Raw genomic sequence first — 17184 nt, 5'->3', positions numbered from 1 at the left:
CCAGGAAACTAAAAAGTCTATCGAAAACTGGCATAACAGCTTGAAAGAAACTAAGGACAGATTATCTGAACTGGAGGGCAGATTTGTAATATGGGAGCATGAAATGAAAAACTTGTTAAAAATAACAAAGAAACAAACATCAATAATACAAAGACTAGAAGATGATAAGAGGGTCTATAACTTAAGAATTAAGAACATAAAAGAAGTAGGTACACAAACAAAGGAACTACAAAAGCTACTCACAGAAATAATCCAGGAGAATTTTCCTAATTTAGCAAAAGGTAAAGATACTCAGTTGTATGAAGCATACAGGACCCCAGCCACCTACAACCCAAACAGAGCGACACCCAGGCACATAATAATTAAAATTCCAGAAATCCAATACAAGAACAGAATACTAAAAGCCATCAGAGACAAGAAACAGACCACTTACAAGGGAACACACATCAGAATTACAGCAGACTTCTTGGCAGAAACCATCAAATCACAAAGAGCGTGGGGGGAAATAATTCAAGCTTTGAAAGATAATAACCTCCAGCCAAGATTGATATATCCTGCACAACTTTCCCTAGAAATTGATGGAAAAACAAGGTGCTTCCAGGATAAAGAGGAACTAGGGGAAAATGCAACCACCAATTCAACTCTACAGAGAATACTGCAGGATATTCTAAAAAAGAAAAATACGAAGAATCCAGAAGTAGCGGCAGAGAGGCCACAATGAATGGAGCAGAAAACAAAATGAAGAAGACAAACTGACAACTAATGACAGAAAAAGAGCTCAACAGAAATGAGGCAGAGAAGATTGGATGATAGGAACAGCTATTTTGGAGAAAATGACGTCTTAAGAGGTAATACTGATTTAGTATCATCTTGTTTTGAAGTCTCATCAAGCTTTTGTTCTTCTGTCTCCATTGGTCTAAACAGGTGGTATCTTATTGGATTTTATTATATATGATAGTATAAGCAAAACCGTTTATAGACAAGGAGATTATACAGAAATCATTGTTTATTTTCTGTTAGTTGATTCTAAATACCCTGTAATACTGTCATTCTCTTGAATGGTTTTACATTGTTTTGATATATTTGATGCTACAGTATACAAAGTTATGCTCAAAGATTTCAAGGAAAGAGACAATATGCTAAGTACTTTTATGTCGGATAATCTTGTGGTGAAACACTATTTTGCTTAAATGGTTATGTTTTGATCTGCGCTGATTTGCTGTTATGCCCTCTTTTATCTCAATCTCCATTTTATTATTTACTTTTTTATCCTTTTAATTAAGAGAAAAATAAATTAAAAATAGCAGGATATATTCTATTTCCATTATCTTGATTTAAAGCCCTGTATTACTCTCACCATCTTGTTTTGACTGATGTTCCTCTATTCTGTTTTGCTTGATAGTACCAGGTTCGAAAGTTTAGGCAACAGCTGTGAAGATAGTGGAATTCATTATGACGCCCATTCTGGTTGACTATTATCTACTTTTGAAGACCTATAATGTCTCCAATGTTTTGGTTTTGTTTGTTTTGTTCTTTCTGTTTTGTTCAATTTTATTATAACTAATGATATAGACAATTCTATTAGAGATAGCGGGAGGCATTATGGTAACCATTGTTGATCACCTTGTATTATGCTTTTACACTATCTATTACGTCCACCCTTTTGATTTGACTGACTGCTCTGTTATGTCACATTTGGTTCTACTCTCTTCCAAAAAAGTAATAAGAACTGTGGGAGCAACAAAACCCAAAATTTGTAATTGTCATTGTACAAAAGAGAGGAAAAGAAAGTGCTCTAAATGATATAACTGCATGTATATTTAAGCATATAAGATAGATAATGGTATTACTGAGTTTTGTTGGATCATTGAACAGAACTGTTTGCAGTCTCACTGTTGGAATGTCCACTTTATAAGCTTTAATTTTGTAACTTGAACAATTGTTTCTGAGATGACAAAATGTAATCCATTAACTGGTGATTTCCTACTGTTTATTATTTTTCTGTAAATCTGTATAACTTGTACTCTTTCTCTGCTTTTTTTTCTTTTTCTCCTTAAATAAAATTTAAAAGAAAAACATTATATCCCAATTTTCACCTCCATGTGGAACTATCCCATTTTGCAGTTGAAATCATGGATGAACAACTGTGTTTTTTAAAAGAATGTAAAGACAGTAGTGTTGCATTTATTAGCTTATGTTTACTGTCTTAGATACTTTCTCATTAGTGGAACAAAATATGCAACACTCACAATGAAAGGAGGGAGAGTTTATTTTAACTTATAGTTTGTAAAGATTTCAGTGCATAATCAGCTTGAAGGCAGGGCAGCGTGGTAAAAGAGAAACAGTCCATGGAAGGGTAGGCAGAAAAGAGCAGGCACCATGCCTTCCATCTTTCCTTTTATATTTTATTCCCTTACCAAAAACCTAGAACAAAAGTAATCAGATTTATCCAATCATCACACACCTTTAATTCACATGCACATACCCTAGCTGTGGCCACCTTCAAAAAGCCCCACCTATGATTACATGAGGTCTTTGGGAAACAACTAGATACAAGCCATAATATTCAGTTGTGTGAATGGCATTTTATTTTCATGTCATCGATGTTGGAAGATATGAGAGAGAGGGGAGAAAAGGAAGAAGAATATAAGATCTTTGCTGGCATATAATAAAATGGATAGAGGCCTTACCATCAATTTTATTATATTCCAAACAGACCAATCATTTCACAACAAACAAGAGGCAACCAAGGAAGTTGAATCCATCCAAAATATGACCAATGTGATCTAGACTTTGAAATATTCATGTGTATTTCTTATTTCATTGTCTTCTGAAATACTCATTAATAAATACTTGTTAGACATTGGCTAGTAATTCATTAGAAGCTTATTGTTTGATATTTGAAATTTACAACTGGAAATTTAAGTAATGAAGTCTACTATTAATGAAGAAAATCCTTGGCAGTATGAGATACGAAACCACTGAAAAACTTGTTTTTAACAAAATGACTTACAGTTTAAATCCGTGCCTCGGGCTGGCATCCAAAATCTTTATGATCTGCCTCCTAAATACAAAATATGAGTTTGGGGATTTTTAACTATATATTTTAACTCCATATCTCCATTACATTTCCTCCCAGTCCAAGAACTGCCCCACCCAACAGTGACATTCCTGAAGGGAAACTTGAAGGAATTCTGTTTCTTTGTACTAACCACAAAACTTAAAACTCCTCTTTACAAAGTGTAATTATTAACTGAAGTGTGATAATGAGTACTTTATCACTTTGAATTCTCCTAAAAAGAGAGACAAAAGCATATAACTTTGAGAATTTTAAAAATTCTTTTAAAAAAGGAAGCATTAAACATTAAATATACTTTGATCTGTGAACTGCCAAGTTATCATTATTGTAAATATTTCCTAATTTGAGAACTAAACTCTCCTCATATTTTGGAGCAGCTGCCCCTTTGGTGAGCCTTACTAGGATGCAGAGCTACCTAGCACCCTACTGATAAGTAATCGTGTTTTTAGGGGTTAGCAGTGTTGTTTTGCATCATCTGTAACCAGGGACTCTGAGTGCAACATTACACTGCTATGTTTCACTTCCTCGTCTTTAAAATTGAGGACATTATGACCTACACTGCCTACCTCATGAGATTAAAGGGATCAAGTGGCATAATAGAAACAAAATTTTCTAAAAGAATTGACCTACAGTCACAATAGTTTGTTTCTCTTAACATTCTCTGAAAACACCGACAAGTTCAATGTGAACAGAATCCCAAGAAGCCAATTTCCTAGGCAGCCTTTCTCAAGCAGTATGCCCTGGGGGCTCTCTTTTCTAAGGAAAGCCTTTTACTTTCCCACCCTTGAATCTGTGAATGGTAGGGACCTTCACATACTTCCCATGCCCTCAAGGCATCCTTTGTAGGGTCCTGATGTAAAGCAGTTGGCTTCATTTTAATATTAATCTTTTCAGCAGCCAAACTCCCCTCTGTTCCATCTTTGCAGGCCCCAACTTTACCAGATTTCTTTCTAGCCTAATGCAAAACTTTCAAAATCATTCGCGCAAAACTTTCAAAATCATTCAGCTGTACTATTTGCTCATAATTTTCAATGTAAAGCTGGCTAAAAGCCCACAACAGCATCCATGCCATAGCCTGAATTTTGAGCTGCCTTGAAATTTCCTCCACCAAAATAGTCTGCTGCCCTTAATTTCAGTCTCCTGCAAAGTCTCAGGACAGGAACAAAATGTAGATAAATTTTCTGCCAGGGCATAGCACACGTAACCTGTCCAACTGCCAATGGAGTCCTTCATACCAATGGAAGCCTCCTGAGCCTGTTCTTTTTCATCTGTTTTTTTTTTTTTAATAATCATTTTGGTTTTCTGAAATCTGACCAGAATGTCCCAAAAAGCTCAGCTTACATCTGGGCTTCTCTAGCTGGCATCTCCAAATATTTCTGAATCTTCCTGACAGCTAATTCCAAAAACCCCTAAGCTACATAGTCATAGTCACAGAGACAGCCCCGCTTCTATTACCAAAACCTGTATTAGTTACTGTCTCATCACAGAGACACAATATGCAACACCCATAATTTTAGAAAGGAGAAGTTTACTTTGGCTCATGTTTCAGTCCCTAGCCAGCTGGCTCCAAGGCAGGGAGGCATGGCAGAGAGGCGTGGCTGAAGAGTGATGCTCATTAGATACGGTGAATGGGAAGCAGAAGGGAGCAAACGTGAAGCAGATAGAACCTTCTGTGTCACACCTTGCACCCTCCCCAGGGACCTGAATCTTTTGACCAACTCTCACCTTCTAATTGCAAGACACCTGTAATACTCCTATAATCTAGTCATCTTCTAACGATCCCACTTATGCAAGAGCCTTTAAGGAGACATCTAGATACAAACCATAACAGGAATGAATGAGCTGTGTATTGGGGTCTCTACCCACTTCAGGTAACTGTTTCAGGAAACCAATGTCTCCATCCCTGATCTCATCTCCACAATAGACATGTGGCTCAGGACATGTGTGTGTATGTCTGGAGGCTGCTAAGAACCCCAGATGTGCTCTACAAAGGGCCCTATCAAGGTGAAGCCACTCAAGGAGGATTCGCAGGCCATCTACATTTGGCTGGATGCACAGGTTAACTATCTCACCATAACTGGTTATCCCAATGGGGAGTTCAGATCTTGATGGTCAGCTATATTTCATAAGTAAAAATATTCTCTAATTTCAGGCCATCTATTAGTCTTCTGTTCTCCTAAATGCCAAACTGAGCCTACCATACCACATCTGTCTATTCCCACTGGATGGTATTTGGCCAAAAGATGTCCAAAAGCTCAGACAGCATGAAAGATTCCAGAATGTCCTTTGGTTACTATACTATGATGGCTTCTTTTACTTTCCTCTTGGGCCACACATTCATAACTGGGGCTGGGACTACTACAATGAAAAAGTGACTAACCTGCTGGACACTGAACTGATAGATGCCTTGGGAAGTCTTCTGAACTAATGCATTGCTAATAGGATAAATCCCTCTGGGACCTACCTACCCTTCTGCACTACCTGCATTCCCACTGAGCCAGGGTAGGTGGGACCATCAATTAGTGATCAGACAGAGGACTATGCACTTGTGAACACAGTAACTGCTTTGCCCAAGCAGGTAGCAGATTGCTATAACTTTTAGATCTGTAAGGCTCTAGGAGCAGTGTTCAGCTGTGTTCACTAAGCTAATGGTTTTGTCCACAGGGATGCACCATGGAAATTGAACTGGGAGAGCCCAGTGCATACTCCTTGGCTAGGTACTTGCTTCATGTGGCCTTAGAATGTTAACAAGTCTTTGAAACTTATCCCAGGGAGGATAAGTTATTATCCCAAACCTAGCAAGCAAGCTGTTATTGAGGCTATGGGTGTCTGCGATAGAGAAGGGCCTTGGAGAATTCAATTTTGCTCCCTTAATTCTATGGATATTAGCACCATTTTGAAGAGAGAAGGCTAGGACTCAAGACAGTTTGTTTTTTTTTTTTTTTAAGACAGTTTTTGTTTTAAAGATTGGACCAGTCCAGCATTTGGTTGAGAAAAGCTTACAGAAGAACATAGAATCCAATTCCTACTGACTTGCAGTGAAAGTGCAAATGTGTTGTCTTGTTTTTCATTTTTCAGGAAAGTTATACTAGTGTTTTCTAAAGTGTTATATTTGATAATCACATAATCTATGTCCCACTTAAAAGGCTTTTAAGTGCCAACCTCCTCTTTTTCATTTCTCTTTGCCCATTAGCCACTTTTGTCCACTATTAAATCTAATGTCTCCAGGAGAACAGGGTAAGAGCCAGTGTTGCTAGTACCATTCCTTCTCATTGTATCTCGTGTCCACCCTGTTATGCTATTTGTCCAAACTACTACTTATGGTGTCTGCTTTCTAGGCCAATTAGTACAGTGACATCTTTGACAAGTAGGGGGTTGGAGGCCCCCAATCTTAGCTTTTACCAATTAGCCCAACTTTGTCATACATATTGTGTCTCTTGTTAAAAAGAGATTATTTTATTAAAACTTTAAGAACTTATGTCCTGAACCAGATGATTTTGGCCTTTAAATTCTGTTTATTCTGTGTTTATTCTGTCCTTTAAATTCCTATAACTGGGACTCCCTATTTTATTAGTAAATAGTCCAACAGTCATATTTTGTAACATTGGACATCAACTAGTGGGTGGCTCTAGTCTCACACATTTAATTACTCAAGATTGAAGTTTTAGAATATTTAAAATAAATTAGTTTTCTGCTTTGTGATCTGTCAGATCTTCCAATTTTTGTTGTTTTTCTTAAGGGATAAATAAAACCACTGATGTTTAAGAGAAAGCAATAAAATATCAAAATTCTCAATTTTTTAAAAGCTGCCAAAGAATGACATTTACTAATAAGCTAGTAAATGTCTCAACTTATTTGTAGGATAAACTATAAAACTTGAGATACCTGATATGTTAAAAACTTTCAACTTTAATAATAGATATTACTAATTTGTACAAATTTCAAGAGAATAATATTTTATTTTTGTAGTCTTAATGTTGTTACCCACCTACATAATTTACCTCATGTTTTCTTTTGGTCCATCAGGACGTGTAATACACTGTAGAAATTATGTAAAAGTTGTTAAAAATGTTAATACGTGACTTTCAGTTAGCTTTTGCTGATTTTATTTAGTTTTTTCTTATTTAAGTTATTAAAGTTTAAAGTTTTTAAGTACCAAAAAAAGATATGATAAGTGTTTCTGAAGGCAGATATATTTAGCTTGATTTAAGCATTATACAATATGTATTTGTATCAAAACTTTATGATACCCCATAAATATGTATCATTTTATCTTTTTAATAAATCAATTAAAGTAAATTTGCTTTTAAAATAAACTTAAGTGCAATTTCACATTTATATATATATATATATATCAGTTAAAATTAATTTGACTTATAAAAATAAATAATGTGTTCATTAAGATTAGACATTCAAGGATGCCATGGGAGGAAATACCCATGGGACAAAAAATGAAGGAGGAGATAGAAAGCCTAGGAAAACAATCAGATCACTAAGCAATGTGATCCCAAATAAAAGAGTGGGAGGGGCTGCTGAATTGAGGCAACTGAGATTGAACAAAGTCATATAAAGTTTGGACAAGGCCATCAGGAAATTTAAAAGGCGAAGTCACCATCAGAAGTGTCCCGTGTCACCCTGGAATGGCCTGCCCTGATGTCCCTCCCACATTCATTCACTGGCTGGTAGCAAGGGTTAGGAGACATCAGACATACAAGCATCCGTGTATTTCACAATACAACAGCATGTGTCCTTGGTCAATTATAATTGGGAGATCTTCAAGGCACAATCTCACGGCTGGCACAAGGGATAAAATACAAGTTTCCAATTTTTAAGAAAATACTTATTCTGCTTATTTTAGTGTTATGATGACATGGATAGCAGGTCTACAAAAATTGAGAGGTACACCATGAAGGAAGCACCTTCATTTGCTTCATATTCTCAGCTACCATATTTGATAAGACCTGAAACAATGCTAATTGAGTAAACCAACTTCTTCCAGCTCCTTGCCAAAGAGAAAAATATTTATCAATGTCCAAGACACAAATTGGTCTATGTTTATTAATAGGCAGTGTACTGGTTAGTTTTCTCTTATTGTTCACACAAAATACCCAATGCCCAGAATTAAGGAAGAAGAGTTTTATTTAGTTCAGTTTGTGGAGGTTTCAGTCCATAATCAGTTGACTCTGAGGGAGGGTAACATGGCAGACAGGCAACAGTTCATGGCAGCAGAAGATAGAAAAGGAACAACAGCAAAAAGGGAGGAACACACAGAGGTCTGTCTATTCCAGTCTGCCTGTGTCCTGCACATGGCACTGGTTCCCAGACTGGGCTTGTTTACTGGTGGCTTTGTTTTCTCTACCCCCAACCCATGAATGGTGCTAACTCTGAGCTTCTTTCCTGATATGAACTTGGCTGTTCTCATCATAAGAGGAACTAGGGACCTTGTTGGTGCTGAGAAAGGCTGCGGTTCACTTTAGGGGTGCTGTGTCTTTACTTTACTGCTTCCCAGCTCTGAAGGGGAAGATGATGTGCTGTTCAACCTCCAGCAGAAGTTTGTCATGCTGGTGTCCTGATGTGATCTCGGGTGTTCTTATCATTGGAAGAGCTTGGGACCCTTGTAGTCATGAAGGATGGCTGTGGTATTTATTGGGGGAGCCCTGGTTCTTACTTCAAGCATCACTTTCTCTCTTCAGTGCAGAACCTTCAGCCTAGTGGCACAGATGCTTCATCCCTCTGGCACAGACTTTCTAGCTTCTACCGCTGACCTTTGGGCCTTCCCAGCACAGATCCATGAAACAGACTTACATGACGTATTATCATGGGCTGTAGGTCTCCAGCTGGACTCCTGCAGGACACTGTCATGGAATCCAGGCCCTCAACTGGATTTTTTGGAGTCTTCAATGTGTGGACAGATTTCTTGCACTTTTTGTGTTGGACTCTTTGGGTGACTATTATAAAATAATTCTGTAAATTCTGTGTACAGTATTAAATTGTTTTCCTTGCAAACCCTGACTATGCCAGACTGTCATCTCAGGGGTCCATCATCATTTCTTTACTCTTCTACCTGTAATGTAATAAAGTTCTGTTTAGGATTCAGGTGAGCTGACATTCTCAGTAGGCCTTAAACCTCATATGTATGTTACAAATCTACTTTCCTAAAATGCTCTTTTGAGGAGAACTGATCTCTGATCCAATTAACAGTGCTGTAACACTGCACTTTGTTTCTGTGTAATAGCATTCGTTGTGTTCACTTCTTCTGTGAGAACCTCAACAACTATAAAAAGATTCCTTTCAGTACTAACCAAACTACAACATCACTCCAAAGCTTCAAATATAAGTAACATGCAAATACAACATCAAAATTATTTATTCAACATAAGCATCCTGATATATACTAAATACCTGAATGCCATACAAAACCATCTGGGACCCAGGTCAGTTTGAAGCCTTGTGTTTCAATAATGTGGGAATTTCCTAGCAGTCCAATGAATGACTTGAGAATTAATTATATAACTCACTTTTTATGTCTTCGTTTTTTTTTTAGAAAGTATGGTTTAAAATATCTTTGTGTAATCAGTAGAACTTTCAAACCCAATCAGAGTGAAAGGTTGATATTTAAATATGTTTATCCTCCAAGGCAGGTGTTCTCATTGACATACTATATCCTGATTCACAAATGTAAGATCAATATAACATTGCAGAACTTAAGAAAAGGGAGAATTTTAGAGTGGTAATGAGCATGATTAAACAGAAATACAAACTTGACTCATTAAATGCTAGCCTTACCATGAAGGCTTTCTCATAGAATACTCCCAGTTGTGCTTTTTGTGAAGAATTTTGTAAATTTTCATAACTGACTACACATACACATTGCATCACATATAATTTATTCTCAGCAATGTCCTTGAGAATAATCATTTTAATTGCTAAGTTGCCCCTTGTGACAGGGCTGCAAATATCCCAGTCTTTATAAGACTACTGAACTTGGGCTGGGGATTTAGCTCAGTGGCATAAGTGCCTGTCTGGCAAATGCGAGGTTGTGAGTTCAATCCCTGGTACCGGAAAAAAATAAATAAATAAGACTACTGAACCAGCTTCGTCAGACCCATATATCTACATGATGCTGTATAATTGAGTTTTAGCCAAGGAAATACGTCAAGTGATATATGCCATTTCTAGACCTAGACCCCCAAGACTATTGCCTCTTGAGAGTAAGGGGTACAACATTTGTCAGTCTCCATAGTGTAAATATTCTTGTCTTGGTTGACTTAAGATACATAGTATCACTGAATATGGATTTGGGAGAGTTATGGTAAGTAGAATTCCTATAATACAGATATAATAAATGTTTATAATCTCAAAAGCATAAATAATAGTAATATATAGTAATATAATTAAGAAATGATAAGTTTTGTTCTTAATGTGATTTATTTAATTATAAATTTATGTAATCTAATTTTCATAATGGCCATATTTTAAAACCAATTCACAAAATTCTTAAAAATTTTAGCAATAGGCTCTCACAAGCCATTATGACCAGCACCGACATACCACTCCTCGGGTGCCTACGTGACTCCACATCCTCATTCTTTCTTTATTCCCTGACCAGATGCCTGGGAGTCTAGAGAAGTTTAGATGTCAACAGAACCAATAGAGAAAGCTTGGATCCCTGATTGTCTGTGTGGAGCAGGGAGTCCCCTTTCTCCTGACCCTGTTAATCCACATTGGGTTTTGTTTTTGTTTTTGTTTCCATATTGGGTTTTGAAAGTAAGATACAAATATCTTAAACTACTTGATTTGGGCATTGTTTGAAGTTCCACAGTTGATGCTAGAAAACAAATGAATTCTCTCATTCACGGGTTTCAACAGGCACAGCTGAAAATGTTTTATGAAATTCAGATTTCAGGGTCTCTGATTAAGAATCTCCAGAACTTGGGGGCTGGGGATTTAGCTCAGCAGCATAAGTGCCTGCCTTGCAGGCAGTCGTGAGTTTGATCCCCAGTACCGATAAAAAGGAAAAAGAGGAAAAAAAAAAAAAAAGAATCTCCAGAACTTGATCAGTAGGCAGGTTTAAGAACCACTGACAGATAAAAAGGAAAGTGGGTACCAGGGTAGGAAATAAACAGTCTATGAAAAGGTTGACTATGTTGAAAATCAGCAAGATACTGGGTTAAGAGGTGGAGTAGGGAATGATTAAAAAAAATATGAAAAGATTAAGAGATCTATTTTCTTGCTACAATGACAGAATCCACATCACTAGGAACTATGGAAATAAAACTTTCCAAGTCCATACCATAAACTTACTGAATCAGAATCCACATTTTAACAAGAGCACCCATGTGATTAATATGCACAGTAAAGTTTGAAAGCAGGGAAGTAATAAACAATCCATACAGAGACTTGCATAAGCTCTAACACTGAGGAAAGGATGTAGAAAAACAAAACCTGATATTACAAACAAACAAAATCCATAAGTAGTTATCAAGGAAAAAATCATAATGTTTTCACTTTAGTATTATTTTCATCTTTAAATTATACATGGAGTATATTCTATAATATTCTCAGGGCTGATATCTCTGAAAGATTTAGCTTAGTTTTTGTGTTATGTCTAAGATTTTGAATGTTAGTAAGGACTTTGAATATAGTAAGGACTATGAACCAAAGAAAGACATGGACCCTCCCTCAGGTACATGCATTGAATGTTGCAGTGAGAAAAATGGTGTTTCTACACACTATTAATTTTCAGTTTATTTTATTCATAATTGATTGTAAATATAGAATATATATAGATACGCCAATTTCTTGCTGTAAATAACTTATTTCTTCTTTAAACAATCTAAACCTTCTCCTCTTACACTGTGCATACAAAATCCTCTCCTCTGACCATAAAGATCTCTTTGTCCTTCTGACTGTATGCAGGGTTACAATGCTGCACCTTATTTAAAATTTAAATAGGCTTTGCTTCCAATGCAAAGACTTCATTGAATCTGTCCATCTCTGACCCAGTATGGACCACTCTAATTAAGAAAAACATTGGTTGTTAGTGCATGAGAATTCTGGATCTGATGACCATGTTTTTCTTCTGCAATATCCTGAACCTAAGAGTATTAGAAATAGTGCAGATCTACTAATTTCAGAATAACTGAAGATTCAAACCCACTTCTATCAATCGAGAGGAGACAATGAGAGACATCAGGAGAGGCCAAGTGATAGAACCCTATTGATACCCATGCCCCGAATGTCTCTGGGGAGTACTTTTACCCATTAGTTCTTACAGCTCAAAAAGAACTCCTCTACCTGCCATTCCAGTGAAAGACAGATAATGACAACAAGGACAACATGCCCAGATAGGTTAGGGGGGATGTACACTGCATGCAACCAATGAGAACCACACTCAAGGCTTTTGTAAGAATCATCAGAGAAAACAAAGTCTCCCTACTTGCTAACCTCCAAGTATATACCCTCAGAGCTTATTGTAGTCAGGGTTTATAAGGGAATACATTTAATATGGGACACTTAAATTATAGGAATATTTTTTAATATTCACCCAAAAAGTTTAACGCAGAAGAGTGTCGATCTTGCCACACACTAGAGACCCAAAGAATCCAGTTAAGGTCCTGGATTCCATGGCACTGTCCTCCATGAGTCCAGCTGGAAGTCTAGAGCCCATGGCAATGTCTCATGCAAATCTGTATCAAGGATCTGCACTGAGCCAGGAGTGGTGGTGCATGCCTATAATCCCAGCATTCGGGAGGTTGAAGCAGGAGAATCATTGCAAATTTGAGACCAGCCTGAGCTACAAAGTAAATTCAAGTCCAACCCAAACTGCATAGTGAGATCCTGTCTCAAAAAGACAAAAAAAAAAAAAAATCTCCACTGGGAATGCCCAGAGGTCAGAGACGGTAGAAGCTAGAAAGTCTGCACTAGTGGGATAAAGGATCTGTGCCAGAAAACTGAGGGATCTGCACTGAAGCTAGGTAATAACCAGGGCACCCCAAAAACAACCATAGCCATCCTCAGTTATGGCGAGGACCTGAGCTCTTCCAATGATGAGAACAGCTGAGTTCATATCAGGAAAGTCAGCACTACAAGTTTCTCTAGGAGAATCAACAGTTATCTTCTTATGCTGTTGGCAGCAATCCTCAAGTGGGCCTTCCCCACCCAAGATCACACTGATTCAAGCCAGCTGGGTGTTACAGGTTGATCATTAGTTAATACACCACAGAGCTGTTCATGACATGTGTACTCCCCTGAGGCCAAAGCCCTCTGACAAAGAATTACACACAAAAGAAAGTATAACTTGATGGGAAAAGCTGGACTATTGATAATATTATAAAACTCCATCTATTTCAGTCATGCATAAGATCTGCACTATACTTGGACTACACTATTGATGAGTCAAAAAATTCCCTTTTAGTTTAATCAAAATGAAATTCAATATGTTTGCTGCAAAACTATATTTTGCAGCAAAAATATATTAAATGATATATTTACTACCATAAGATTTAAAAGGGAAAAATGTATTCAGATATATGACATGGACTGAATTTGAAGTCACCTCTTTTCATCACAGAGGAAATGACACACATCTTTCGAGGCAGAATGCAAAGCTTGGGAGGGTGATCAAATTTTGGCATCTGGAGATCTCCTGGATTACAGCCCACTTTATTAGTAGGTTAAGTGGTACTGGGCAAGGTATGTGCCACTGTTCTGCCTGCATCTCCTCACTCTAACTAGCAGTAAATGATGACACCTACCTATATGATTGATAAATGAATTAAATGTGGTCGTACCAGGAAGCACTTACAGTGATTAACTCTAGAAAAACACATGGTGATAGATATCATTATTTTATAATCCTCCCATTCTTTTCTCCCTCTTTTGCTAAGTTCCATATTTCCTCTTCTGAGACAAAAATACACAGTTCTTAGGAACCAGAGATGGATGCCCTGAGCCTACTCACCAGATAGCTCAGTCTGATTAAGAGGTTACACTGCATTCCAAGTTTGGGTTGATGTGGCACCAGTGTGATGATTAGGATGAAGAACTAGGACCTCCTAGAGAAAGGATTCCTTCCGATCTGCAGGGTGGCCAAGAAAGTTTATAGAAAAGGACCCCTCAGGGATATAGCATGATCACTGTAGGCCATAGTGGGAAAAGGCCTCCTTAAGGAGATTAATGGGACTCTCCCACATCAGTTCCCACATGAATTTCAGGGTGAACCAAGTGCAAAGCTGTGGGCAGAAAGACACTCAAATTAACATGACATATTTTTCCTGAGAAAATACATTTAAGCTGGCTTAGCCATTTTAAAAAGATCCCTAATTGCTGCCAAATCTAATTCTCCTTGAAAATTTTGAAAGTAGGAGCTTGTGAGTCAATACAAAAGCTAAAGTGGATTCTGGTGATTCTATTATTAGGATGTGAAAAAAATGAAGTCAAAAGGCAGAGTTAGAGCAATGATTAACACGAAACAATAAGATCTAAGGAGTGCTTGAACCTGCAAAAGTGAGTCTTAATATGCCTCCAGATGTTTGGGGGGGATCTCCCCACAGTCTCACCCCTAGCAATCAACACCCTGACAGGAAGTGTAGTAGCAATTTCTATACAATCGGACTGTGGAGACCAAGTGCTTTTGTTCATAAGAACTCTTCTGAGCTATGGAGTGTTTAAGCATTGCAACTGGAAAATGCAAAACAGGAAAAGGTACAAGCAGACACACATACATCCACGTTCACAGCCCCAGAAGTCTATCACAACCATACCTTCATGGCAGAATCATGCACATAGTTTACACAGCAGTAACACTAACTCCAAAGTTACATTCATACACACACGCCCTCCACCCATTCATATCAAATATTGGGCCCTACCAGACATGTAATTGCTGTTTTTTTTGTTGTTGTTGTTGTTGTTTGTTTGTTTTGTCTTTTTATCGGTACCGGGGATTGAACTCACGACTGCCTGCTTGCAAGGCAGGCACTTATGCCGCTGAGCTAAACCTCCAGCCCCCTGTAATTGCTGTTTTATACATGGTTTCCATCCCCACATACCCAAGGCATAACCACCATAGATGTCAAACCAGAGATGTTTGACATATCAGCCCAATGACTCTGATATTCATCCAAACTATACATCTTACATAGACAAATATGCATTAAAATTACAGTCAGTTATCCCAGTCCACAATCTTTTTTTCTTTATGAGAAACGTACAGATTTATTTTTACCAAAGTAAAACAGCAGTGTGGCAAAAAGAGGAACTATTTTTAATTTTAAAAATCATAAAGAAAGTATATGACATCAAACTTCAACATTTTTTTTTACAACCAGGCTAAAAGTGTCTCTGGTGTGTGTCATTCTTAATCCACTCTACATCCTAGTAAAGAGTGTGATGCAGCAGCTCTCTGGAAGGCAGGGCCTGCAACCAGGGAGCTTGTAGAAGGGAAGTGTAAAAAGCCTGCTCTGCGCCTGTCTTTAACACTCCCCTCTCACCCTTCCCCCCGCTCCCTCCTCCTTCCTCCCTCTCCCTTCCCCCCCCTCCCCTCTCCCCTCTCTCTCTTCACACCCCATTCCCCCTCCCTCATCCTTCCCCCACTCTCTCAGCTTATTCCAGGAAGTCACAGCTTCTGGATCGATGAAGGGAATCAAATCTGAGGTGAAGCAAATCTGGGGACGCAAGAACATATAGCAGGGAAAACAATATGAAAAAGACCCCCAAAACATTAAGGAAAGCCCCTGCCACAACTGTTGCCTATGTTTTACAAAAGAAAGCAGAGAGGCTCCTGGGAATGAGTAACTACTACGCAGCACCCCCGGGCTCCTTGCCCCCTCTACATTATCTTGCTTATGCTTCACAGCATTGAAAGGAAGGAATACACGATACTGTTTTACATAAAACAGGGGAGTCTTACGGAGCCCCAAAACCTGGAAGCAAGATCATTTATGTGAAACAGTACACTCTGAGCTGGAGAAGAAACCCACAATATGAAGGTGGAAATGGCAAGGCTGATAATACTATATCATCACACAAAAGTTCGGGTCCTTTGAGATCAGAGCATATTTCAAAGAGCAAGTTTTCTGATTTCTTTTCTGTCTGAAATCTCTTTTCTGGTACCTAAGGGTGATCTGTGTCCTCCATGGCCCTGTAATCTTGTCAATGTTTATACATTTTCTCTGTACAGATATCACAATACTTAGCAAAAGCAAGCAAAATTCTAGATCCTTCTTAGAAATTGTAGTTGAATTTCTAAGAAGAAATTTTTTAATTTTTTTTACATCATGGAAAGTCCTCTTATACATGGCCCATTAACCTGTTGCTGTGGAGTGAACGAATAAATGAATGGATGGAATTAATATAGAAGGGAAAATAGGGAAAGAATAAGAAGAAAAAGGAAAGAAAAGATAAACAATGAAATGAAGAATAACATAATTATTGTCAAGGCTAAGCTCTCTGATTTACACATCTCAAGCATGATTTCATTTGATCTCAGAAACAACTACAAATATTAGCTCCATTTTTAAATGGATAAGCTAACAGTCAGATAAACCAAATTGCTTCTCGCACAGCCAGTGTATTATTATGAAGCTATTTGAGGTGATAGATTCTTGACCCAATACCTATACTGTGTCTCTGTGGAGTTCAAATTTTCTCTTACGAAAATAGAAAGAAATTTAAAATTTTGCTTTTTTATCTTTGTGGGTCAATCAGGAGAAGGATTAATTTTGAAAATATTAATCTGACACAGAAAGAGGGTAGGTTGAGAGAGCTGGCTAGCTTCTACAGGAATTTAGGCCCTGGGCACACAGTTTGTACCTAAAAATATTTGATAAAACTCTTCCCCAGAAAGTAGCCGAAGAAATAACAAACTCATAATGAAATTAATGTAGACTAAGCGGGAAGGAAGATGAGGGGTTAAATGCAATGAAGATTGCTGCCGGTGGGGGAATGAATGTCTAGGTGTCCCCACACACGTATTCATTCACTAAGTGCCTACAATATAAATAGCTATGAAGGGAAAAAAATCATCAGACCTCATTTACATGCCTCAGAGCCTAGATGAGAGATCAACAATAATTTACACACGTTTTTCACACAAAATCCGA

The 17184-nt window shown here is 37.7% G+C and overlaps 1 pseudogene; it reads left to right on the top strand.

The window, feature by feature from the left end:
• The first annotated feature begins 5056 nt into the window (after positions 1-5056).
• On the top strand, positions 5057-8063 carry LOC111757441 (methionine--tRNA ligase, mitochondrial-like; annotated as a pseudogene).
• Positions 8064-17184: the final 9121 nt, after the last annotated feature.

This window comes from Cavia porcellus, unplaced genomic scaffold (genome assembly GCF_034190915.1).
Source record: "Cavia porcellus strain 051 isolate PalLab524CR breed Dunkin Hartley unplaced genomic scaffold, mCavPor4.1 scaffold_4, whole genome shotgun sequence".
Taxonomy (NCBI): domain Eukaryota; kingdom Metazoa; phylum Chordata; class Mammalia; order Rodentia; family Caviidae; genus Cavia; species Cavia porcellus.
This window is presented reverse-complemented; position numbering and strand designations above follow the sequence as displayed.